The sequence below is a fragment of the Oncorhynchus kisutch genome, linkage group LG22 (genome assembly GCF_002021735.2).
Source record: "Oncorhynchus kisutch isolate 150728-3 linkage group LG22, Okis_V2, whole genome shotgun sequence".
NCBI classification, from domain to species: Eukaryota; Metazoa; Chordata; class Actinopteri; order Salmoniformes; family Salmonidae; genus Oncorhynchus; species Oncorhynchus kisutch.
Window position 1 is genome coordinate 27807431 of NC_034195.2, and position 25820 is coordinate 27833250.

At 42.8% G+C, this 25820-nt stretch overlaps 1 long non-coding RNA gene across 1 annotated transcript; it reads right to left on the minus strand.

The window, feature by feature from the left end:
• Window positions 1-21985: 21985 nt before the first annotated feature.
• LOC116356281 (uncharacterized) lies at window positions 21986-23563 on the minus strand. The gene is made up of 3 exons (XR_004204775.1): window positions 23385-23563; window positions 22319-22419; window positions 21986-22192 (listed from the first exon to the last, which is right to left on the minus strand). It is a non-coding gene; the product is annotated as an uncharacterized LOC116356281 (long non-coding RNA).
• Between the last annotated feature and the right edge of the window lie 2257 nt (window positions 23564-25820).

Here is a 25820-nt window from a genome sequence, read left to right on the forward strand (position 1 = left end):
ACGCTCTCGTTGGCTGGCCCTCGCTTCATACTCGTCGCCAAACCCACTGGCTCCAGGTCATCTACAAGACCCTGCTAGGTAAAGTCCCCCATTATCTCAGCTCACTGGTCACCATAGCAGCACCCACCTGTAGCACACGCTCCAGCAGGTATACAGTGGGGAGAAGTATTTGATCAAATAAATAAAATGCAAATTAATTACTTAAAAATCATACAATGTGATTTTCTGGATTTTTGTTTTAGATTCCGTCTCTCACAGTTGAAGTGTACCTATGATAAAAATGACAGAACTCTACATGCTTTGTAAGTAGGAAAACCTGCAAAATCATCAGTGTATCAAATACTTGTTCTTCCCACTGTATCTCTCTGGTCACCCCCAAAACCAATTCTTCCTTTGGCCACCTCTCCTTCCAGTTCTCTGCTGCCAATGACTGGAACGAACTACAAAAATCTCTGAAACTGGAAGCACTTATCTCCCTCACTAGCTTTAAGCACCAGCTGTCAGAGCAGCTCACAGATTACTGCACCTGTACATAGCCCATCTATAATTTAGCCCAAACAACTTCCTCTCCCTCTATTGTATTTATTTATTTATTTTGCTCCTTTGCACCCCCTTATTTCGATCTCTGCTTTGCACATTCTTCCACTGCAAATCTACCTTTCCAGTGTTTTACTTGCTACATTGTATTTACTTCGCCACCATAGCCTTTTTTTGCCTTTACCTCCCTTATCTTACCTCATTTGCTCACATTGTATATAGACTTATTTTTCTACTGTATTATTGACTGTATGTTTGTTTTACTCCATGTGTAACTTGGTGTTGTTGTATGTGTCGAACTGCTTTGCTTTATCTTGGCCAGGTTGCAATTGTAAACTTGCCTACCTGGTTAAATAAAGGTGATTTAAAAATAATTATTATTCATCACAATCATCAGCTATTACCATTGCCTTTTGTATACAATAAAATGTATCTTTCAAAAATATTGTTTTATTCAAGATATCTGCTAGATCACAGTTCCAGTGTTTCCCCAGCACTGGAACACTGGAACTGTGATCTTATGAAGGTTTGACTAAAAGTAAGTAGCCAACGGAGAAAAAAATAAACAACAACAAAAATGGTCTTATCTTGATTTGTGTCAAATAAGAATTTCACAATAATGCTCCCTAATTTGTTTAGAGTGTCTCTCGACAGAGACTGACCTCACACCAAATCATACCTTATGTGAGTCATTCTACTTTATTGGCAAATACATTTATGGTAATTTGCATGGCTTAGCCCCGAGTCTCAAGTTTGAAAAAATGTGTGATAACTTCCAGTTGAACTCCTGTCAACCTAAGGCTACAATGCATGCCAAAGGCCAAACACTTCCATCACTAATATACTTTATTTTCATTGTTTAATGTCACTCAATCAAAAGTGACGTTGTCTATATTAGGCATATATTAGGCATTATGCAACAGCTAGTTTTGGTTTTGATATGCCAAATGGGATGGGGGGAATTCAGTCAGAACTCGTTACAGATTAGGTTTAATTGAAATTCACTGACAAGTCATATAGCCTTTAGTGTCACTTCAACATGAACGGGTGTATTTAGAGGTCTCTCTAACCACAACAATAGAGAATCAATGCTACTAACAAAATACTAGTTAACAAACCACATTTGATTAATCTGTCATTTCAGAGCAAATATCATAGAATATATGGACAGCTGGAAATGAAATGATCTACACCAAAGCAGTTGATACAAACTGCATATACTCCCTCATATCAGGATAATTGCAGAATATCCAAAAGTGAAATAGAAAAACATTGTTACTTTGGTCATGTAAGAGATTCATTTGTTAGTATTAAAAAGCTAACGATTTGAAGCTCAAAGCTCTGCATGATCTAACCATAAGGACATTGTGGAAAGAAGATATTTTCAGGGAAAGGAAGAAAGAATCTCTCACTGGCCTGAGATTAGGCCAAACCACTCTCCTTCTGCTCAGCCTGGTGTCCTCCAAAATTCATAACCTCATGACCCACTGCAATGTAACCCCGTGAACCTTACTCCAACATCTCTCTCCTTCCCAAGTTCAATAGGCAAACCAAGAAAACTTGAATTTGAAGGTGCTGTATATACATGAGGGTAATCTGAGGCTCGCCCCCCCCCCCCCCCACGAGTATGCACGCAAGCACAGATGGACACATGCACATCCTCTCCACCCCCTGTTTAAACAAAAGATGCAAGGACGAGTTTGATGCTGCTGGTTTAATTTTTGAGTTCTAATGAATTATGCCGCTGTCATCGACTGGAGCAGGGGAAGGATGTGGCGGATGTGAGGCGGGCAGTGCTACATGGCTGCCTCTCTCCCTGTGTTTAAAAATGATTGATTAAGCTGACACCAGCTCAGGGGTGCACCACTGCTCTATTTTTCTCCCTCATTATGTGAGGCAATATTTCAAATCAGGAGAACACCGGAGGAAGACACTAGAGACACTAGACAGGACACCCTTCAGATATAAAGTTTATCAGACAATAGAATAGCCTCTGAGACTGAAGAACTCTCTTTTTCAGAATGTCTTGGGAGTGCCTGTTTTTGTTAAAAAATTACTTATTTACTAGTCCCATCGGTCCATCAATAACGCCTCTCCAGTGAACTTGACTTTGGGCAGTTTTCATCTCATTCCAGTAGTAACTGATCTTTCTTTGCCATGGAAAATGTGGGTTATTTCCTTGTGCCTTTATTAAAACATATTGATCAATTGAAGGTGTAAAGATTCAACCAATGGTTCAAGAGATTAAATCCAAACCCAAATCAAAAACAACTGTACAGAAAATATCCTCTGCAATGTGTAATATGTCAGTAGTGGGATTCTTTACAAAATCGGACATCAGAATGGTTCCCCTCCAAACATAGATGCACGACAAATAATTTTCCTCTTGATGATTTAGTGCAGTGTGAAGTGCCAGGCCTTAATGAAAGAGACATATTAATGATGTTTCACTTATTCATGTGTAGGAAATGAAGGCACGGCAGCGGATTGAAACAGTTGACAGAATAAAGACCCAGCGTTGGGGGAATGATTGTATTTATGATTTCAATCTGACAAATCGTGGTATCAGGAGAGAGGCAGAGTGACACATTTGTGGCAGTTCAAAGTGTTAAATGATGTGATATATGGTGGAGTACTCTGGCACGGGGCACGTACACTCAGACATTCAGTACAGTACAGGATGAATGTGCTGGGCCTCCTGGGTGCACAAGACATCAGAGAGTTCTGTCAACTCTAATCTCACAGGAGACAACTATGCAGTCAAAGGTTTGTGAATTTTAACATGAAAATATGATACACAACCAACACAGCATGCACTGTATAGTATATACTGTTTCAGAATAACGGAGATATGTCAAGGATGATGTATAGACTATCATAGTTATCTGTATATGGAACTTTGTGTCTCCCTCCTTTGAATGAAACAACTCTACTGAACAGCACCACCTAGCAGCATCTTGACAATAGCAAATCATTGAATTTACTATAAAGAAATGTTTAGATTTGATTTTATAAGTGCTTCTGTACAGGCAGCTAGCTTTTACATTCCTGACAGTCAGACTTAATATGAGTGCCATAGGCAAACTCAGAAACAACCAACAAAACAAGTGAATTCATAATATGTGGTTATATATACTATGTATGTAATTGAATGGAAATCTTTTTTTTTTATATGATGTCATGATGACAGTAAAACGTGATAAACATTCTACATTAAAGGACTACTGTAGCTGCTGTTGGTAATTATTATTTCCCATCCATACAACCCATAACTACTGTCCATACAAACACAGACATGCAAAGTAAATTGCTTAACATTACATAGTCAATGTGTATCCTAAAGACATGAAAAACTACAAAGGAAAACAAATTCTCTGGTCATAAATCCTCTTTGTGTGAAAAAAGATAGAATTGTCAGGTTATGGCCAACTCTTTTCTGTCAGAGTTAGAATTGACTCATGGCATGTGTGTAGAGTTCATATGACTAGGGACCGGAGTGATTTTCTCAGTTAAAATCAGGAGGTGAAAAATGGTGTGGTTATTTGTACCTGACAGAAGTTAAGAGCTTCTCCCTGAGGCCCACTCACTCCCTGCTGACCGTAAGGCTGCCTTCTCCTCTCCTTCAGCATCAGCTCACCTTGTGAGAGCACACTTTCCCACTGGCTGCTGGGATGGACTACTATCCTCTAACTTTACACTACTCTGGCTCTGGAGTTTAGCTAGTTGTCCTTGTGGGTTGTTGCTGTCCTTATGGGTTGTTGCTTTATATGTGTTTGTATAGGGGTGTGTGTGCCAATGACAGTGAAAGTTGTGTGTGTGTGTGTGTGTACATTTGTCTGTGCCTACATATTTCGAATCAGAGGCAGAGGCATAGAGACATGGCATTGACAGGAGATGAAAGCTTAATATCTGGATATATCTGGTTAGTCGGTAAATAGTCTTCAACCTTGTGCTTTTTTTCCTGCTATAATTTAAATAAAGTTGGGATTAAAAAAAAGTTTACTATCAACGTCACATCATTTTTTGCGACCAACTTTTTATTTAGTTAATCCTTCTTTCAGAAGGGGGGGTTACAGGTACAGGTATATCATTCAAAGTCATATTCATACAGATATATTCATGTATATTTACCTGTGGGACGCCACAAAAAAACATCAGAAATGTATACAAAGATAAAGAACACTATCAACATTTTTGAAATACTTTTTCTGCAGGGCAAAAACTAACAAAAAAAAGTATTCCTCTCCAACCCATTCCCCCCCAGTTCCCAACGTCATATCATCAACCCACCCGCGACCTCTCTCCCACCTGAAACCGATGTTTACCAGCTTGCCATTAGAACCTGTACATATACTGATGTCCGGTTTAATTGATTTGAGTGTTATGTTGAAGTTTTTGGCAATGGTTTTATCAAAAGAAGGAAATATACACTCACAGGACAGTTATTAGGAAACATTCCACAGGGATGTTGGTCCATGCTGATGCGATTGAATCACGTAGATGCTGCAGATTAGACACCGGTAAATTCCTGCTGCGAGCAGCCCTTTCCATCTTATCCTAAAGATGCTCTATTGGGTTTGGGGACTGACCAGGCCACTCAAGTAAACTGAACTCGCTGTCCTGTTTCAGGCAATGTTTTTCCACTCCTCAATAGTCCAGTGTTGGTGATTGCATGCCCTCTGGAGCCACTTGAACTTGTTTTTAGCTGAAATGTGGAATCCAGGGTGGTCATCTGCTGCAATAGCCCATCCAAGACAAGGATCGGCGAGTTGTGCATTCTGAGATGTCGTTTTGCACACCACTGTTGTATTACGCTGTTATTTGACTGTTTGTGGCCCACCTGTTAGCTTGCATGATTCTTGCCGTTCTCCTTCGACCTCTCTCATCAACAAGCTCTTTTCACCTACAGGAATATCACTGACTGGATGTCTATTGTTTTCCCCACCTTTCTCTGTAAACCCTAAACACTGACTTGCGTGAAAAGCCCAGGGAGTTTCTGAGATACTGCATCTGGTGCACCCGGCACCAACAATCATACCACGCTCAACATCGCTTAGGTCACTTGTTTTGCCCATTCTAACGTTAAATCGCACAGTAACTGAATGTCTCGATGCCTGTCAGCCTGCTTTATATAGAAAGCCACGTAACTCACTGTCTGTAGGAGCGATCCATTTTTGTGAATGGGTGGTGTACCTAATATATTGGCATGTGAGTATATATATTCCTAAATATTTTAAATGAGAAACAATTGGCATTCCTTAAGTAGTGATGGGGTCCTATGTCAGTTTCTTAAGAGGCAGTAGGGTAGGTCTGGTTAGATTTATTTTTTTACTTGAGATGGAGCTGAATTTGTCTATGATCTTCAAAGCATTTGGGAGAGATTGGGCTACACTGGATTCACACCCCTTGACTTTTTCCACATTTTGTTGCGTTACAAGCTGAATTTAAAACGTATTAAATGTATTACATTTTGTGTCACTGGCCTACACACAATATCCCATAATGTAAATGTGAAATTGTGTTTCTTTAAATTTTTACAAATGAATTAAAAATGAAAAGCTGCAACGTCTTGAGTCAGTAAGTATTCAACCCCTTTTTTATTGCAAGACTAAATTACCACAGGAGTAAAACTATGTTTAATAAGTCACATAATAGGTTGCTTGTACTCTGTGTGCAATAATAACATGATTTTTGAAGGACTACCTCATCTCTGTACCCCACACATAAAGATAATTGTAAGATCCCTCAGGTCGAGCAGTGCATTTCAAATGCAGATTCAACCACAAAGACCAGGGAGGTTTTCCAGTGCCTCTCAAAGAAGTGCACCTACTGGTAGATGGGTAAAAAAAAGACAACAGTCGTTGAATATCCATTTAAGCACGGTGAAGGTATTCATTACACTTTGGATCGTGTATCTATGCACCCAGTCACTACAGAGATATAGGTGTCCTTCCTAACTCAGTTGCGGAGAGGAAAGAAACCTCTCAGGGATTTCAACATGAGGCCAATGGTGACTTTGTAACTGTTTCAATAGAGTTTAATGGCTGTGATAGGAGAAAATTGAGGCTGGATCAACAACATTGTAGTTACAATCCTAACCTAAATGACAGAGTTAAAAAAGGAAGCCTGTACATAATAAAAATATTCCAAAGCATGCATCCTGTTTGCAATGAGAAATTAACTCTGTCCTGAATACAAAGTCCTATGTCTGGGCCAAATCCAACACAACACATCACGGAGTACCACTATTCATATTTACAAGCATGGCGGTGGCTGCATCATGTTATGGGTATGCTTGTCATCCGTAAAGACTAGGGAATTTTTTTAGGATATAAAGAAACTGAATAGAGCTAAGCATAGGCAATGTCCTAGAGCAAAACCTGATTCAGTCTGCTTTCCAACAGACACTGTCACGCCCTGGTCTTAGTATTTTGTGTTTTCTTGATTTATTTGGTCAGGCCAGGGTGTGACATGGGTTTATTTTGTGGTGTGTTTTGTGTATGGGGTTTTTTCGTAGGTTTTGGGATTGTGGCTTAGTGGGGTGTTCTAGCAAAGTCTATGGTTGCCTGAGGCGGTTCTCAATCAGAGGCAGGTGATTCTCGTTGTCTCTGATTGGGAACCATATTTAGGCAGCCATATTCTTTGAGTGTTTCGTGGGTGATTGTCCTTATGTTCCTGTCTCTGTGTTAGTTTGCACCAGTTTAGGCTGTTTCGGTTTTCACGTTACGTTTATTGTTTTTGTATTGTTCGTGTTCATCGTCATTAAAGATGTATCGAATTAACCACGCTGCATTTTGGTCCGACTCTCTTTCGACAGAAGAAAACCGTAACAGAATCACCCACCACACCAGGACCAAGCGCCGTGGTGACAGGCAGCGGCAGCAGGAGCAACCAAGGTTGGAATATACGACTTGGGAGGAAATAGACAGGTGGGCGGTCGACCCAGAGAGAGTGCCGGAGCCCGCCTGGGATTCGCTGGAGCAGTGCGAAGAGGGCTATAGGAGACTGGAGTTGAAGAGACAAGCACGGCGGCGCAGAAGGAAGCCCGAGAGTCAGCCCCAAAAATGTCTTGGGGGGGGGGGGGGGGGGGGGGGGGGGCGGGGGGGGGGCTCAGGGAGAGTGTGGCAGAGTCAGGGTTCAGACCTGAGCCAACTCCCCCTGTTTACCGTAAGGAGCCATGGATGTTATTGGAGATATCGGCGAAGCTGAGGGCTGAGTCTGAGAGAGTTGAGGAATTATTGGACAGAATGGAGGAGAGTGCATGGATGGGAGATGAGGAGACACTCGAGGAGGTGTTAATAGAATTGGAGGAGAGTGAAGAGAGAGAGCAGTTGATTTGGCGTAGTATGCAAGATATTCGCCCGACGGAGCGTGTTGGGGATTTGATGGCACCTGGGTCAGCGCTCCATACTCGTCCTGAGGTGCGTGTTAGTCGGCTGGTGAAGATTGTGCCAGCCTCACGCACCAGGCCTCCTGTGCACCTCCCTAGCCTTGCACGTCCTGTGCCAGTCCTGCTCTCAGGCTCTCCAGTACGCCTTCACGGTCCGGTCCATCCTGTGCCACCTTCACACACCAGTCCTCCGGTGGCAGCTCCCCGCACCAGGCTTCCTGTGTGTGTCCTCGGCCCAGTACCACCAGTGCCAGCACCACGCACCAGGCCTTCAGTGCGCCTCGCCTGTTCAGCGCTGCCAGAGCCTTCCTCCTCTCCAGCGCTGCCGGAGTCTCCCGCCTGTCTAGCGCTATCAGAGCCTTCCTCCTCTCCAGCGCTGCCGGAGTCTCCTGCCTGTTCAGCGCAGCCAGAGCTGCCAGTCTGCATGGAGCAGCCAGAGCTGCCAGTCTGCATGGAGCAGCCAGAGCTGCCAGTCTGCATGGAGCAGCCAGAGCTGCCAGTCTGCATGGAGCTGCCAGAGCTGCATGGAGCTGCCAGAGCTGCCAGTCTGCATGGAGCAGCCAGAGCAGCTAGAGCCGCCAGTCAGCCAGGATCTTCCAGATCCACCAGTCAGCCAGGATCCGTCAGCTAGCCAGGATCTTCCAGATCCGCCAGTCAGCCAGGATCCGCCAGTCAGCCAGGATCTGCCAGAACCACCAGCTAGCCAGGATCTGCCAGAGCCAACTACCTGCCTGAGCTTCCTCTCAGTACTGGGCTTCCTCTCAGTACTGGGCTTCCTCTCAGTGCTGAGCTTCCCCTCAGTGCCGAGCTTCCCCTCAGTGCCGAGCTTCCCCTCAGTGCCGAGCTTCCCCTCAGTCCCGAGCTGCTACCTCAGTCCCGAGCTGCCCCTCAGTCCAGTGGGGTCCTTGGTGAGGGTTATTAGGCCAAGGTCGGCGGCGAGGGTCGCCAATCAATGGACGCGTTACAGGGGGACTAAGACGTGGTTGGAGTGGGGTCCACGTCCCGAGCCGCCACCGTGGACAGACGCCCACCCGGACCCTCCCTTATGGGTTTTAGTGTGCGGCCGGGAGTCCGCACCTTGGGGCGGGGGTTCTGTCACGCCCTGATCTTAATATTTTGTGTTTTCTTTAATTATTTGGTCAGGCCAGGGTGTGACATTGGTTTATTTTGTGGTGTGTTTTGTGTATGGGGGTTTTTTGTAGGTTTTGGGATTGTGGCTTAGTGGGGTGTTCTAGCAAAGTCTATGGTTGCCTGAGGCGGTTCTCAATCAGAGACAGGTGATTCTCGTTGTCTCTGATTGGGAACCATATTTAGGCAGCCATATTCTTTGAGTGTTTTCGTGGGTGATTGTCCTTATGTTCCTGTCTCTGTGTTAGTTTGCACCAGTTTAGGCTGTTTCGGTTTTCACGTTACGTTTATTGTTTTTGTATTGTTCGTGTTCATCGTCATTAAAGATGTATCGAATTAACCACGCTGCATTTTGGTCCGACTCTCTTTCGACGGAAGAAAACCGTAACACACTGGGAGAGAAATTCACCTTTCAGAAGGACAATAGCCTGAAACACAAGGCCAAATATACATTGGAGTTGCTTACCAAGATGACATTTAATATTCCTGTGGGGCCTAGTTACAGTTGACTTAAATCGGTTTGAACATCTATGGCAAGACTTGAAAATGGCTGTCTAGCTATGATCAACAACCAACTTGACAAAGCATGAAACATTTAAAAAATTATCATTTTAAAAAGACTCACAGCTGTAATCATTGCCAAAGGTGATTTTAACATGTATTGACTCAGGTGTGTGAATACTTATGTAAATGAGATATTTCTGATATTTCATTTTCAATACATTTGCAAACATTTAAAAAACATGTTATCAATTTGTTATTATTGGCTGTTGTGTGTAGATGATTGAAAAATAATATTTCATCCATTTTGAATTCAGACTGTAACACAACAAAATGTGGAATAAGTCAAGGGGTATGAATACTTTCTGAAGGCACTGTAGATTAAGTAAGATGACATGATCTATAGAATTGAGAGATATCGGTGTAATTTGATTCGATTGTTGAACTGCTTGGGCCAGGGCCTCCATAGACAATAAAAATAGCAGAGGTGAGATGGCGTCACCTTGCCTGCTACTTCTACTTATTATGTTATTACTGTAGCTGAGGGATTGGCATATAGTATTTGAATCATATTCATGTAATTGGAGCCAAGTCGCACATGTTCCAACACCAACAAAAGATATGACCATTCTAGTCTATCAATAAGCTTTTTCTGCTTCGAGAGAGAACTGCCCAAGGAGCTTTGGTTCTGATGAAGCATGTAAGACATGTAATAGATGGAGGTTATCTGAGGATAATCGTTTTTTTAACAAACCTGCTTTGGTCTGGATGTATCAATTTGGGTAAGTACCTTTTGAAACAGGATGACAGAATTTTTAAAAATAGTTTAATATCTGTGATTATCAAAGATAGAGGGTGATAATGAAAGCACTGGGTGGCATCCTCACTTTTTTTTTTTATAAAAATGAAATTAGTGCTGTGTTAATCATTTCAAGTAATAGTTGAGCTACTGTAATTGGATCCAAAATGTTAAATAGACCCCAAGAGGAATACCATCACAACCAGGTGATCTGCCTTTATTCATGTTATCCAAAACCCTTTTCAGTTCACATTTCATTTTAAATATGTTGAAATGTTGACATTCCCATCAAAATACCATGTTCTGAGATGTAATGTTTGTTGGGGATGTATGAATTAGTTGAGAGACCGGCATCCTACTGCTCTGCTTCATACTGTAGTAGTTTCTCCTCATTACACTAATGACCCAGAGAATCCACTTCACCATGAATATTTTCATCATTTGAAGAACTGGAAGAACATTTCATCTCCATTTTGGTTTCCATGATAAGTGATATGATAGGACACTGGAATGAGAGAGCACAAAATGTAATTTCATAAAATTTTACATTCATGCAAGAAAGATGAAAAGGAAAAAGCCTTAGATTTATAGTGGCGTATATACCATAGGACTATGTGCAGTTGCCACATCCACATGTAGAGGCCACAGGAGGTTGGTGGCACCTTAATTGGGGAGGACTGGATCGTGATAATGGCTGGAGTGGAATGGATGGAATGGTAGCAAATACATCAAACACATGGTTTGAATTTGTTTGATGCCATTCCATTCACTCTGTTCCAGCCATTATTATGAGCAATCCTCCCCTCAGCAGGATCCACTGGTAGAGATGGTAGGATTGGGCATTACATATCATACATATTATTTCATGGTCTTTTTATTTTTGTTAACTTTTACACCCTTTTTCGTGATATCCAATTTTGTAGTTACGATCTTGTCTCATCACTGCAACTCCCCTACGGACTCAGGAGAGGCGAAGGTGGAGAGCCATGCGTCCTCCGAATCACGACCCTGCCAAGCCGCACTGCTTCTTGACACACTGCTCACTTAACCTGGATGCCAGCCGCAACCATGTATCGGAGAAGAAAACCTTCCAACTGACGACCGAAGTCAGCCTGCAGGCCCCCGGCCCTCCACAAGAAAACCATGGTTTTCCCAGTCACAGCCGGCTGTGACCTAGCCTGGGATAGAACCCCTGTAGTGGCGTCTCAGCCTTAGACCGCTGCGCTACTCGGGAGGCCCCATTTCATTGTCTTTTAAAAGAGTCCTAATGCAAAAGCCACTGGTATGCTGTAGCAGCTCCTTTCTATATTCACAAAGGAGAAAGCACAATGCTCAGCTGCCTATACTAACAGCTCCTGATGAAAACAAGACAGCAGCAAACTGTCTGCCCAATGCTATCTGACAACTCCAGCCCATCAGACAGTACTGTGCGGTCTCTGATGTTTGGGGGCTTGCTAATTTAGCCTTTAGCTCCATGGTACCGTAAATCACAACACTCAGGAAGACAAATGTCAGAACCCATGTTGCCAGACTGTCTTTGAGCAGAATATTCCTTTAATTGGGTGTGCAGGGACACCTTTTTCTTCCTTTTCCTCTCTCTCGCTGTCTCTCTCTCTGCCTCTCTCAGTCTTCCCCTCACTCTCTCTCCATGTTAACAAAAGGCTTAGAGATGAAAAAGGCAGCATCAACCCATCCCTACTTTGTGCCATTATAGAACAGACACACTGGGGGTAAAGAGGTGTGATGCTGAACTTCAAGGAGAGCTTTATATAACTCTCTTTTTAGTCTCAGTGTTTCATGTTTATTTTACTTCTGCTTCCACCCCTGACATCTGATTGACACTGCTTCCTGTCACTACAACTGTTATTTATCGAACCAGCTCATATGGAATCCAATGATAGCTTCTGGATATATTTGTATGAGTTTAGGAAAATGTGCAAAGAATCAAAAAGTTCTCCAGTGTCTGAGAAGGGAGTAGCATCTCATCAGAGCTGTGATTTCAACACTTCCCCTTTGCCTGCTCTCACATACTCTAAACTTCACCAGTTGTCCCTTTTCAGGATTAGAAGAAGTGACTTCTAAATGCGTAATCCCGTTCATACAAGCTGGTTAGCATAGCTAGCATACAGAAATTAGTAGTGCTAGTCAAGTTAGTTTTTAACTGTAATGCAGTTGATGGGTTAAGATGACATGAACATGGGTTGGGGTTGACATCCATACAAGCATTTATACTCAGATTTTCACATCAACATAGTGTTAAATACACATATAAACAATAGCCTAAATGTAGACTAATTTTGCTGGGGGACAATGAGGAGATTCAGGATCTTTCCCCCACATGTTTCCATGGCAATTCAATTGTTTTGGTCAAGTTCGATTGACCTCTTTACTGCATCTACTGTATAATAGAACCCATTGAAGAACCCCTTTTGGGTTCCATGTAGAACCCTTTCCACAGAGGGTTCTACATGGATCCAAAAAGAGTTCTACCTAGAAACAAAAAGGGTTCTACCTGGAACCAAAAAGGGTTATCCTATGAGGACAGCCACAGAACCATTTTGGAACCTGTTTTTCTAAGAGTGTAGAGATTCAAAGGTCTAAACACAAAACTGCTTCTCACACAGAATTCCTCACTGAGGATCCTCTGGGCTACAGAGGCAGGTTGAAATGTCCACATTCAGATAAAACAGTCTCCTTTCATGATAAATAGTGCCTTTGTACTTAATTTCATAGTCATTTTACAGTGCCTTGCGAAAGTATTCGGCCCCCTTGAACTTTGCGACCTTTTGCCACATTTCAGGCTTCAAACATAAAGATATAAAACTGTATTTTTTTGTGAAGAATCAACAACAAGTGGGACACAATCATGAAGTGGAACGACATTTATTGGATATTTCAAACTTTTTTAACAAATCAAAAACTGAAAAATTGGGCGTGCAAAATTATTCAGCCCCCTTAAGTTAATACTTTGTAGCGCCACCTTTTGCTGCGATTACAGCTGTAAGTCGCTTGGGGTATGTCTCTATCAGTTTTGCACATCGAGAGAAAACCTTGCAAAACAGCTCGAGCTCAGTGAGGTTGGATGGAGAGCATTTGTGAACAGCAGTTTTCAGTTCTTTCCACAGATTCTCGATTGGATTCAGGTCTGGACTTTGACTTGGCCATTCTAACACCTGGATATGTTTATTTTTGAACCATTCCATTGTAGATGTTGCTTTATGTTTTGGATCATTGTCTTGTTGGAAGACAAATCTCCGTCCCTGTCTCAGGTCTTTTGCAGACTCCATCAGGTTTTCCAGAATGGTCCTGTATTTGGCTCCATCCATCTTCCTATCAATTTTAACCATCTTCCCTGTCCCTGCTGAAGAAAAGCAGGCCCAAACCATGATGCTGCCACCACCATGTTTGACAGTGGGGATGGTGTGGTCAGGGTGATGAGCTGTGTTGCTTTTACACCAAACATAACGTTTTGCATTGTTGCCAAAAAGTTCAATTTTGGTTTCATCTGACCAGAGCACCTTCTTCCACATGTTTGGTGTGTCTCCCAGGTGGCTTGTGGCAAACTTTAAACAACACTTTTTATGGATATCTTTAAGAAATGGCTTTCTTGCCACTCTTCCATAAAGGCCAGATTTGTGCAATATACGACTGATTGTTGTCCTATGGACAGAGTCTCCCACCTCAGCTGTAGATCTCTGCAGTTCATCCAGAGTGATCATGGGCCTCTTGGCTGCATCTCTGATCAGTCTTCTCCTTGTATGAGCTGAAAGTTTAGAGGGACGGCCAGGTCTTGGTAGATTTGCAGTGGTCTGATACTCCTTCCATTTCAATATTATCGCTTGCACAGTGCTCCTTGGGATGTTTAAAGCTTGGGAAATCTTTTTGTATCCAAATCCGGCTTTAAACTTCTTTACAACAGTATCTCGGACCTGCCTGGTGTGTTCCTTGTTCTTCATGATGCTCTCTGCGCTTTTAACGGACCTCTGAGACTATCACAGTGCAGGTGCATTTATACGGAGACTTGATTACACACAGGTGGATTGTATTTATCATCATTAGTCATTTAGGTCAACATTGGATCATTCAGAGATCCTCACTGAACTTCTGGAGAGAGTTTGCTGCACGGAAAGTAAAGGGGCTGAATAATTTTGCACGCCCAATTTTTCAGTTTTTGATTTGTTAAAAAAGTTTGAAATATCCAATAAATGTCGTTCCACTTCATGATTGTGTCCCACTTGTTGTTGATTCTTCACAAAAAAATAAAGTTTTATATCTTTATGTTCGAAGCCTGAAATGTGGCAAAAGTTCGCAAAGTTCAAGGGGGCCGAATACTTTCGCAAGGCACTGTATATGTCCATTGCAACTTAATCCTGGCTATTTTGCAAATAAAATCCATGAAGCTCACATTTAGAACCCAGAAATAAAATAGACACCTGTACTTTGTTGAAAGTCGATCCCCATGCGTTTCCTCAGAAAGAGCTTCTGATCTCAGTTAGTTTAATCCAACCCAGGCCTGGAGTAGCAGACAGTGGGGAGCGGAGCAGTGGGCCCTGAGCCATACAGTACAGCTCTGTTACACCAATGGTCTGAGCTGGACATTTACAGTCTTCGACAAAGAGGACCTGGACCCAGTTCAATATCTCAGCCTAATATCGGGCCCATGTCCAGCACACATGCACGTATTCCTGTTCCCTTCAGTAATGACATAAGTGTGTTCCTTCTGTCCACATGGAGTCCACAATGTACATTTGAATTAATCCAATAAGTCTGATCAATACTGGAAGACATTTGTAATAGTTCTTATATTTCCAACCGGATACGTAGAATACCTAATTAAACTAGTAAATTATGATGAACTGTAATATGTTGCAATAGCTGATAGAGCAGAGACACAACATTATTAAAGATCTGATGACCTGATAAACCTATTAAACACCTGATTTAAAAAATGAAAAGATTAATTGTATTGCATACATGGAAGAACTTGTACTTTCTCTCTACCAAGCCAATCATAATCAAATGACGCACTCAACAGAAACATTTCTTATAGAAAATATTTTTTTGAAAGTGTTTGGGAGCCTTGAAAGAAAGTGCCTCGGTTTCACATAGACCAAAAGAGAGACCCTGTAAAGACAAGTACAGGAAAACAAAAGCTAAAGCCAGTTTTCCCCAAGGTTCTCTAAAGCCTGAACTGTTCACAGTAATGTTTGTCTTCGACAACAAAACAAGTCACTTTTCTTTCCTCCGTTTTGTCTCCCCCAGTCAGACCCCATGGTGAGCAGCAGCCACCTTTTATTGATCAACACAAAGTCCCAAATAAATGAGCGGAGAATGAGAGCTATGCTCCAGGGAGTTCAGGGGAACCTAAGCTTCATGGGCTCCCATCAATTTTAATCACTCCCCTAATGAAGAGGCTCTCTGCTGGGCATCCATAACTCACCGCGGCAGAGCTACCTCTACCTCCACTGGTTAAATCCAATCATTTTTAAACAGCTCCCTCCGCTTCTCTAGTCTAATGCCCTTTTCAAAATAAACAATGCATTCACTAATGGAGTCGAGAAAGTAGTATAGATATGAATAGGACAATTCTTATTGGACAAATGGAATGTAAGCAGGACAGATAGGATTTATCAAGTTGGCTCTCTGATCTTTGTGCATCAATATTTATTTTGGTCCAGACTCTAGTGTATGATTGTTTAACAATGGGATTGCAGTGAATGCATGGTTTTATCATGGCTCTGCATTACATCTGAATTACAATCACATCAGATCTGTTCGGTTCTAATTCTCAGAGTAAAAACTCAACGAAAGCTATGAAAGCTCAAACCAAGTTTATTCTTCCCAGAGGGTCAAAACAGCTGCATTAGACAAAGACATGTTTACAATAGTTGTGGTATATGTAACCCACTTCAGGTGGAGTCTCCTCCTTTTCGCTAAACATTGTATCTTTATTGCTGGGCAGGAAACTAAGTGATACGGGCAATAACTGTTCTTTTCCCTTAGCGTGACCTGACCTGTCCTCGACCCCCTTCATCACTAATCCATGGCTCTCTCCCCTTATCAATGCCTGCCACATGTGATCACTTTCCCGACACTCAGTACATTCCAAGCTTAATTGCACCCACCATATACCTTCGTCCTACAGATAACCATTAACCTCTGGTGTAGCCCCTCGGCTATGGCACCCCTCAGGTCTCTATTACAACTAATGATTAATAACATTTAATGTTTGGAAATCCAAACCTATCAGATCTTTTCACATCAGATATTTTTCAGAGCTGATCGGTTAAAATACCTGTTTTTTGTTTATGTTTATTTAACTAGGCAAGTTAATTAAGAACAAATTCTTATTTACAATGATGACCTACCCCGGCGAAACCCGAACAACGCTGGGCCAATTGCGCACCGCCCTATGGGACTCCCAACCATGACTGGATGTGATGCAGCCTGGATTCAAAACAAGATCCCACCAACTACAGTTGGAAAAAAGGCCCTGCGCCACTCGGGAGCCCAGTTAGTGAAACTAATATCAGAATTGTGCTGCCTGTGTAAACACAGCCTTGGCAGACTATGAAACTTTAAGTACACCTCTGTGCTTTGTAACTGAAATTAAAATGTCCCCTAATGCAGAGTAACAACAATGAACATAATAAAATAATTGTTTATGAACCAATCAATTACAGCACGCAGGTATTTGATTTGAGTGGCCTTTGTTGTTGTTTAGTGTACAGATCAAGGTATTGTAACGACGTTCTTCGTTTGAAGGAGAGTCGGACCGAAATGCAGCGTGGTGGTTAATCATGATCTTTAATGAAAATAATGACGGAACGATACATGAAATAACTGATAAATACAAAAACAACAAACGGAACGTGAAACCTAATTACAGCCTATCTGGTGAAACTACACAGAGACAGGAACAATCACCCACGAAATACAAAGTGAAACTCAGGCTACCTAAATACGGTTCCCAATCCGAGACAACGAGAATCACCTGACTCTGATTGAGAACCGCCTCAGGCAGCCAAGCCTATACTAGACACACCCCTAATCAACCACAATCCCAATGCCTACAAAAACCCCAATAAGACAATACAATAACCCCATGTCACACCCTGGCCTGAACAAATAATTAAAGAAAACACAAAATACTAAGACCAAGGCGTGACAGGTATGCAATATACCACATAAGTTCAGTTAATTGGGTAATGACAAGCCTTATTGTTTCAAATGTATACTTCCATTGAGAACTGAAAATGTCAATGATCTACAATATCTCTGTCACACCCTGACCGTAGAGATCCTTTTTATTCTCTGTTTGGTTAGGGTGTGACTAGGGTGGCAATCTATGTTTTCTATTTCTTTGTTGGCCGGGTATGTTTCCTAATCAGAGGCAGCTATCTATCGTTGTCTCTGATTGGAGATCATACTTAGGCAGCCTTTTTTCCACCTGTAGTTGGTGGGATCTTGTTTTTGGTACTGTGCTGTTTAGTCCTACTAGATGTTACTTTTCGTATTATTATTTTTATTCGGTGTTCATGTAATAAATTAAAATGTATGCCTACCACGCTGCACCTTGGTTCGATCCTTCCATCGACGAACATAACAGAAGATCCCACCACAACTGGACCAAGCAGCATGCCCGGGAGGAGATGGCATCCTGGTCTTTGGAGGAGATTGAGGAGAGAATATCCTGGACTTGGGAGGAAGTCTTGGAGAGATGCGAAGGCCTGCCATGGAAGCAGACGGAAGCAGCGAAGGAGCAACAACGACAACACCGGTGTTCGCGACCACGATGGAAGCCCAAGTGGCACACGGGGGGGTTGGCAGAGCCAGGGTTTAAACCAGAGCCAACTCCCCGTATTCACCATGGGGAGCGTGTGACCGGGCAGGCACCATGTTTTGCCGTGATAGGCACTGTGTCTCCAATGCGCATCCACAGCCCTGTGCATGCTGTGCCAGCTCCCCACACTTGCCGTGCGAAAGTGGGCATCTGTCCAGGATGCGTTGTGCCAGCTCTATGCTCCAGACCTCCAGTGCGCCTCCACGGCCCAGTATATCCTGCTCCGGCCATACGTACTGTCTCCAGTGCACCTTCACATCCCAGTGCGTCCTGTGCCAGCTCCATGCACCCGGACTCCAGTGCGTGTCTCCGGCCTGGTACGTCCTGCGCCTGCTCCACGCACGAAGCCTCCAGCGAGGATCCATGGCCCGGAGCCTCCAGCGAGGATCCATGGCCCGGAGCCTCCAGCGAGGATCCATGGCCCGGAGCCTCCAGCGAGGATCCATGGCCCGGAGCCTCCAGCGAGGATCCATGGCCCGGAGCCTCCAGCGAGGGTTCCCAGTCCGGAGCCACCAGCGAGTTTTTTTTTCGGTGTTCATTTAATAAATTAAAATGTAAGCCTACCACGCTGCACCTTGGTTCGATCCTTCCATCGACGACCGTAACAATGTCATTAAATCTAACCTTCCGATGTCAACAAATCTAACTTTCCGAAGTCAACAGATCTAACTTGTAAAATCCTGGCCTTCTTGGGGAGACACTCCACACAGCAATCTCTTCTCTCAGCCCTCCAAGTTTGTTAAAAGTTATTGAAACTTCAACACTGTGAACTAGTGTATCACACACTCATATTTTACTTCTAGTGACGTTTCAAAATCTTTCTCCAGCATCTGCTCCTCTCACTGTGGGTAAGGGGGAAAATCCATCACCCTCCCCCAGGGTTTGCATAAGCCTCTCAAAGAGGTGGTGTGGGGCTAGTGGGCTATTTGCTGCCACGTCCTGGGATTTGCCCTGTCTTCTCATCTTTGATATGTGAGTACTCCACTCTTTAGTCTGGTGTGGGTGTCTTGGTCAGGGCTTAGATTTTATCCATGGTTCTGACAGAGGCACTAGGTGGTCAAGTCAGACCACACACTTAGAAACTTTCAGGGACATAGTCTACTTTAATGTTTAATTGTCATGGAACATTTATATGGACATTGATGTCAATGAAGCCATACATGACATGGATTTATCACGCTTATTTTGGGAAAATGAAAGACTTATATACCATCCATGCTGCGCCACCCAAAATATGTTCCATCCTTTCTGAATGAGACCACTGCTGTCTTTTCTTTTTCAATCCAAAACATCCCCTGTTGTGTGGATCTTTTTTTTTAAACTTCAATAAAAACACACTTGACCGGCATACACTGGGGATCCTCTCCTCTCAACTGGAACACATTAAGTTCACTGTGATAAACAGCTTGCTCAGAGACTCTAAGTTGAACATTGATGTTTGATCTTTCATTTGTGGTCTCACACATGGGGCGCTCTTTTGTGTGTGTTGTTGTAGCCCGTAGGCACAGTGGGCTCTGTGTGCAGGCCAGACAGGGGCACTGGGCCAAGCGGACAGAGAGATACAGAGCTCTCATCTCTAAAGCTGGCTTGACCCTCTCATACAGTCATACAGGGGGAGTGTGTGACCAGGGCCAACACAGCTGTTTAGACACAGGGTCTGGGAGAATGGGAAGACGGGAGGCAGAAAGATGGGAGGGGGAAACGACTCAATATGCAATCAGGCAAAGCTGTTCTGTGTGCTGCAGTTTTTGTCAGATTTAGAAAGAAACTGCAATCCACACTGGGTTTTGAATATTTCCTTCCATGCATGGCACAAGTTCACGTCAGAGTGTGAACGCAAAATAACTTCTGGTAACTAGTCACCATAAAATACATTTTACTCAGGTACGCTACCATACAGTATCTGTACTACTCTTAGCTATTCTGTAAAACGTTACTCAAAGAGCCAAGGAAAATATAATGACTGCAGGTATAACTGATGAATGAGTTCTTACAGCAGAACTCTCTCTGTTAAGTGTGTTCCTTATTATCGATCAAACTGAACAACCTGATGGAACTGAGTGAAAGTCACCTTGATATAATTCTGGCAATCAATCATTTCCAAACCGCTCTTTGTTGTGGTTGGCAGTGCCATTAGCATGTTTGGGGAAGGAACGCATACAGGGTCTATAGTGATTAGCACGATGAAGGACCTTGTTTACCTATATTCCCTCTATTGGCTATTATTTCTGCTCTTCTTCACTAATTTCCCATGGATGGTTGATCTCCGATAATACAGTATTCCCATTAAAATGGATAGTCCCTCCCTCTATCTCTTGCTCTGTGTGTGTGGGTGTGTGGGTTGTGTGCGCATGTGTTTGTGTATTTTAAGCCTTCTCTGCTCAAACCAGTTGTATCATAATAGGGAAATCTACCATGAAATTAGTCAAAAATTACAATCTTAGAAGCTCAGAGATTGCCTAAGCTTTCTTTACTAAATCCTGGCGCTATCAATAACCAGTTCAGGAAGCTGGCATCACTTATTTGACATGGGTCATCTTTTCTTCAAATCTCACAGCCAATTCATGTATCTTGGAATTCATTGTCTGTCATAGAAAAAGTATCTCCTTTTATAGGTAAGAAACAATATAGAAATTCCTTCACTCATCCAGAAAATATGCACCATTCGTTTATACAGTACACCAGGCTTCATCAACCGTACAAAACAGCACCTGTACAATATCCACCTGGATGTAATGCTTTGTGGTCATGGTCATTGACTTCTCCATACACTGGAGCATTGTCTGTCTTCCTGCCAGCCTTCACTATGACAGCATGAGGAAACAACTTGCTGAACACCTGGTCTGGGATCAGGGTGCATCAAACTTGGCCTTTGGTCTCAGTTAGGCTGCAGTGGGAGTGGAACCTATGGTTTCCTGAAGTAGTTTGTGTGTGTTGGAGACATATGGCTGTACCTGGTGTTATGTAATCCCAGCCTTCACCATCTGCCTGGAGGCCCAGGCGTTCAGAGCCTGCCAGACTCCCTCTCAATCCAACACCACCGGAGCTCTGTCATTCAGGGCTTTTTAATCTAGCCACCATTCTTTGCCTTGTTCCACTTACCCAACATTAATGTGTACAAATAAGCTGTATTAGTGTTACCTGCAGGCTCCCACTCCTATTGGCTCAATGCTGGAAGGAGAAAAGAAGCTGTTAAATGTGTGTGAGAGAGAGAGAGCTGGGTCTTGTGGTGCCCACAGTTTGTTGACAGGAGGGCCCAGTGCAAGGTGGGAGTTATTGGAAAATAAATAATAAATCACCTCACCTCAGTGACAGGGAGTGTCCTTCGCAGTGCACATCTCCTGTGTGGCTGTCGACCAGCCTGCGTTCCTCTGATTGCTTCCCATCGTAATGCACATGCTTATATCATAGAAAGTATGTGAAATTATAATGGACCTATATATTTAAAAAATAACTGCCCTTTATCTGGCCTGCAAATTGATTTTGACAAACAAAATCGGTCCCCAAAAATTTTGAATTTCAAAATCCCACTGTGGCCCTCAAGCCAAAAAGTTTGCCCAGCCCTGCTCTAATGAGTACTCATGCATCCCACCAAGGATGCATCATTATGGAGCTAGACTAGAGTGAGTGAGAAATGGATAAGGTGCTCCTATGGCCTGAATAACATCCTGACCTTTCTTACTGTGAGACGCTGCTGTGAGTTCTCCACAAGCTCTTTCCATTTCCCATAAGGCACTTTGACTTGGGCGGTTCATACTCAGAGGTGATTTAGCAGACTACCTCTCACTTCAGGACATCAAAATCAGAATTTATTGAAGGACTCAAAACAACCTGGGTGGCATTACAGCTAAAGCCAAGACAGGTTTATAGTCAGAGGCAAAAGTCTGAAAAAGCCATGAACAATTTCCCCTTTACAGAGAACATGGAGACAGTCTGGTGGCTTTTGTAAATATTGAGTGGAGGGGTGTTCCAGTAACATGGTCTGCACATTCATCTGTGGAGAGAAGAGTACAAAGATGAGCACCCATGAGGATTCAGGGAGAGAGGATCTGTGTTTGATCACCCATCAGGTGTCAGCCATGTTTCGGTTGTTAAAAACACAGGAGAGGCTGCCGCTCACACTTGTTTGTGCCGAGCACATTTCTTCAAAGCCCCTCCACAGCTCTGTAGCGCCTCATTTAAATAGAACGTTTGTTTCAGCTGGTAGCGTTGGTGGAGCTCCTGTTGACACAGGACATTTTCCCCATGAAAACACATCACGGTTTCCTCTCCTCTGTGTTTGCGTTAATGAAGGTGATTAATGACAACATCTAAGATCCAAAGGCTATCAAACGATTTGTGGCGCTCTGAAAATCCATCCTAATTTTTACACATTGCTACATATAATAACAGAGCCTACTGTAGATGGGGAAATAAAACGCATCACATGCATGTTAAGGAAAGCCTGAATCTACAGAATTGACAAGAAATCCAGGAACTTAACATGCTCTCCTTATATCAGACGTGTAATTATCCCTGAATTTAGCCAGTAGCCTTTTACATAGAATGTATTTGGCATACATGTACATATTTTAACATCACTAAGATATACACTCTGTGATAATTCTTGAGTTGAGGTTGCTGTCAGGCTTTTGTAAGTATATGGAACGTACTGTCTTACCCCATGCACACAGACAGCTTTAAGTTTTAAAGTAATAAAAAAATAAAGAATTAAATGTATTCCTGCATACTACGAGATGGTAAATGTTAGTGCCTACTGCATCACACTCCATATCACTTCGCCCCATATGAAAAAATAGTTTGCTATTTTGGAACCCCCTGGCAGCCATAGTGGATCACCACAGACCCAGAGCTCATTTATCTTTTGTCAGAGATGAAGCCAAACTAACGCCATCTCCTGAAGCCGCTAAAGAATGAGGGACATAGGGAGGGTAAAAATAAACCTGGAGCTCAGGTAACTACACAGAGCAGTCACTCCACAAGTAATGGGTGGCTTCTTAAAAGTGGAACTCTCTCTCTCTCACTCTGCCAGAGAATGTTGTTTTGTCTCCAAGAAACTTAATTTAAGCTCTTTGCTTGTCTTCATTTACAGGGATACAACAGAGCTTCATTAAAAATAATGGAATAATTGTTTGACGAGCTGAAACATGTTGGATGATTATTCAAAAATTCGGTAAGCAGCTTACCTGTAACGGCAGATTTCCTCCTCTTCGTCTGAAGAGGAGTAAGGATCGGACCAAGATGCGGCGTGGTAAGTGTTCATGACAATTTTAATAAGAAAAGCACTGAACACTATGGAAACCAATAAACGAATACGTGAAATAACCAAACCGAAACAGTACCGTGCGGTGACAAACACTCACACAGAAACAAACACCCACAAACCAACAGTGAAACCCAGGCTGCCTAAATATGGTTCTCAATCAGGGACAACGATAAACAGCTGCCTCTGATTGAGAACCATATCAGGCCAAACACAGAAATAGAAAAAACATAGAAACACAAACATAGACTGCCCACCCCAACTCACACCCTGACCATACTAAATAAAGACAAAACAAAGGAAATAATGGTCAGAACGTGACATTACCATTGGCACGGATAGGGAAAAAGTAAACAAGACTTTACCAGACCGCATTAGACGATGCAAATCCAATATTGATGAACATGCAAAATTATCATGTGGACATTGGGTAACATTTCTTTAAAATGTTTGACATTATGATGATAGTAAAATACTATAATTTCATAATTTGATTGAAAACAGATGAGTAAGGGGTTTGAGGGGCACATAAGGGTAAATACATATGGTAGCTTGGAAATGTCAGTCAGTGTCAGTGTGCCACAAATCACTCTGCTCCCCCTACATCACCACCATGAATATACAACCCATGTGACTTCCCATCCCTTCAAGCTCTGTGTCTAGAAACAGGATTGAACAGGCCTGTATTATGATAAGCACTAGCCATGAGAATAATACATCACATTGACAAGGCAATGATGGGTCATACTCCAAATGAGCGGTCTGTGGATCCTAACTCTGAGCCACGTCTTGGTGACAACCACGTATCTCTGATACAGAAGACCCTGCTGTGGCTGACTCTCTGGCTCCCTTTCTCCTTGTCTGTCTCTATCTCCACACTCCAGGGCAGCTCCAGCCCAGAGTCAGAGCCAGGTCCTGGGGAGGGGGATAAACACCCTGCCCCCATGCACACACAGCCAGTGTGACTACTGTCACTGGGGAAACACACCATGACTAAAGAAAGGCCCCACTATGATTGTTTCTCCATGCCTGATGTGGCCTGATGATGGCTCATCCCTAGTCTGGAGATGAGACCCTGATGAAATGTCAGGAGTCAAACAGCATCAAATGAGAAATCGACAGACAAGCGCTGCATATGATGGAACATTAGATGTCTTGGTCTTCGAATGTCTCTTCACAGGTGGTAATATGGTGGTTCTGGTTCTGTGTGTATTCTCTATCCATCCTGCATTATGCCTGAACCCAAAACCATAAAGCCCAACACTGGATACTCATCCAAACAGGGTCGGAAGTTCAGCTGTTTCAGAACACATAGAGTTGTCACATTTATGCAGCAAACCACCAACAACAGTTAACTAGATATACACGGAAGGTAAACAAAACATTAAGGACACCTGCTCTTTCCATGACATAGACTGACCAGATGAATCCAGGTGAAAGCTGTGATCCCTTATTGAGGTTACTTGTTAAATCCACTTCAATCAATGTACCTGAAGGGGAGGAAACAGGTTAGAATAAGAATAATTTTAAAGCCTTGAGACAATTGAGATGTGGATTGTGAATGTGTGACGTTCAGAGGGTTAATGATTTAAAGATTTAAGTGCCTTTGAACAGGTTATTGTAGTCAACATGGGCCAGCATCCCTGTGGAATGCTTTCGACACCTTGTACTGTAGAGTCTGTGCCCCGACTAATTGAGGCTGTTCTGAGGACAATATTAGGAAGGTGTTCCTAACGTTTGGTATACTCAGTATACATTACAAGTAATATGAAATATTAAATTATTGGGGATGAAAATGTATTGTTTTATGAAATGGTTAGCTAAGTGACATCTAAGCTAAGTGACTGCTCTGACAGCTGATGCTGTCAGAGCAGCTTACCGACCACTGCACCTGTACACAGCCTTTTACTGCACCTGTAAATAGCCCACCCAACTACCTCATCCCCATGTTGTTATTTATTTTTTGCTCATTTGCACCCCAGAGTCTCTACTTGCATATTTATCTTCTGCACATCTATCACTCCAGTGTTTATTGCTAAATTGTAATTATTTTGCCACTATGGCCTATTTATTGCCTTACCTCCCTAATCTTACTACATTTGCCCACACTGTATATAGACTTTCCAATTTTGTTATTGACTGTACGTTTGTTTATCCAATGTGTTGTTGTTTGTGTCGCACTGCTTTGCTTTATCTTGGCCAGGTCGCAGTTGTAAATGAGAACTTGTTCTCAACTGGCTTACCTGGTTAAATAAAGGTGTTTGAGAGGCCAACCAAAACTGTTCCCAGTAAGTAAAGATTCCATACCATTTGCAGTGCACATCTTCTGACTTGTCTTTTAATCAACCACCCAAAAATA